At 35.5% G+C, this 2,180-nt stretch overlaps 2 non-coding genes across 2 annotated transcripts; both read right to left on the reverse strand.

Moving 5' to 3' along the window:
• Positions 1-1,039: 1,039 nt before the first annotated feature.
• Positions 1,040-1,134, reverse strand: LOC123433705. Its single transcript, XR_006625032.1, has one exon. It is a non-coding gene; the product is annotated as a small nucleolar RNA Z103 (small nucleolar RNA).
• A 318-nt stretch (positions 1,135-1,452) lies between these two features.
• Positions 1,453-1,597, reverse strand: LOC123433818. The gene has a single exon (XR_006625124.1). It is a non-coding gene; the product is annotated as a small nucleolar RNA F1/F2/snoR5a (small nucleolar RNA).
• Positions 1,598-2,180: the final 583 nt, after the last annotated feature.

Here is a 2,180-nt window from a genome sequence, read left to right on the forward strand (position 1 = left end):
TTGGTCCAGTTTCAGTTTTGGCCCTTTTTCATTTTTGAATTCAGCAACTTTTTGTTCCATAATTTGGATTCATTTCTATTTGCTGGGCCTTTTCAACCCAATTATTTGTCCAGTATTAAATCCAACACTATTTCATATTGAAATCAAGAAAACTTCAAGTCGAATTAAAATCATCCATGATATAACATCACAAAATACATATCCCAAGTTTACATATCACAATAAACCATCTCATGAAAACATTTCCTTACACATGAATATAGCAAGAACGAACAAAATTACACAATAGAACAATCGCACATCTTTTACTGTCCCAACAGTACAGTGGACTTCATTCCGCTCTCCTATGAGGCATGCTCGAGATGCCACAACTTGTCAATCTATAAGAACATTACACTTCACATGAATCAATCAAAAGGAAACAAATATAAAAAATATTAGAAATAAAAAGATTTATTTTCATCCTAAAGATGATGTTAAAAATCCTGAGATATAAATTCTCGAGTATAATTAGTCCAACCTAAACAGGTCAGAGAAACTGAAAATTAAACTTCAAACTATCTAAGATTGTTCCAGGAAATTCTGGACAAAGGAAATGCAGACAAGCAAACTTAATATCTTTATGGTATTTTCGCTTTACTAGAGGAATTTAAGCACCGACACAAGTAGGAGTCAATGACACAACAATTAGCAGACATGTAAGATAATACAAAACAAGCTACTCCACGTTACTGTGATAACCAAGTGCAAACCAGGGTGTAAGAATATTAGCCCAAAAAATCCTTTGGGCAACATACATCACTAAATTACGCTATCAATAAGTGCACCAGAGACTCTAATTTATTACCTTCAGAAGTTTTAGATCGAATCAAATGAAAACATGAAAAGGGACTACCAAAGAGCATTATTGATTTAGATAGAGCTTTGATGCTGAGTTGATTTCTCGTGTCAACTGGGGTAATTCTTTAGCCAGATTGGAGAAAGGAAACCTGACTAGCACTCAAAATATTAACCAGAAGACAATAGTAAAACATAAAAGATGGATCAGATTTCCGGCTTTTAATCCTGATGGGATTACATTTGCGCATTGTATACTCATAGTCGATAATTTGGGGACAGTATCCTCGGGTCCATATAACCCAAGGAAAAAAGCAATTGGTCATCACAGTAAGTGCAGAAACGTGGTATGGATATGATATCATCACTTCTCACAACAAACAAAAAATGGTGTAGGAGTTTCTATTTATTTAAGACAAGACAACTATACAGCATCCATGACAGAATGTGTTGCTTACTAGACATTCAGAATAAGTAGAGATACAAAAACATGACTTCAGATGCCGAATATGCACAGTTTAATAATATACAGTATCATGAGACACCTAACAAGTGTTGATCATCACTGATGAATCAACCACAGAAACCAGCTGCAGAAAGAACAATATAGTTGATATGTGTAAACGGGGTATAGTAACAGGAAGCTCCTTCTATGAGAGCAGCCAGTGTCACAAAAACATGTTTCCTTCTTGATGTCTGCCAATCTAACGAGAAACAAGGCCATGAAAGCAGACCAAGCATCAGATACCTCATGGCATCCCAAATACCACTATCCAAACAAAATTTAGTTCAGTGCTAAGATATGTATGGACAAGTTGAATGCAAAAACCATCTCAAAGAATGGTTCGTGCTAGAATCTTAACCCAAAGTATCTCTAGGCAACGTACAGCGCTGAATTACACTACCAAGAAGCGGACCTCAGTACTCAACCTTAAAGCTGATAAAAATTTAGCAGAGTATACCAAAAGATGAAGGGGAACACTCAGCGTTTCAAAAAAGAAGGCAGCATCAAATACTATAGTAATTATTATTGGACATGATATAGTAAGGTACTTTCACTGGTTATTGACTGTTTTCAGTTTTCACTAAGCATAAGTGCATAATATGGAAACAATATAAGAGAAACCATACACCCTCGGATATTAAGCTATTCCAAGTATGTGAGGTATACAACTTATAGGAGCTTACATGACATTCGAACCGATAGTCCCAACGCCCAGAGCAATGTTCTTCGAGGAATCTAGGTGTTCTTGTTTATTCTCTGTAATATCTGATCTCGATAACCTTTTCTTCTTCCCTCTACTGATTAAAAATAGAAGTAATTAATCCCAGTCCAATGTGTT

The sequence above is a fragment of the Hordeum vulgare genome, chromosome 2H, assembly GCF_904849725.1.
Source record: "Hordeum vulgare subsp. vulgare chromosome 2H, MorexV3_pseudomolecules_assembly, whole genome shotgun sequence".
Classification (NCBI taxonomy): Eukaryota; Viridiplantae; Streptophyta; class Magnoliopsida; order Poales; family Poaceae; genus Hordeum; species Hordeum vulgare.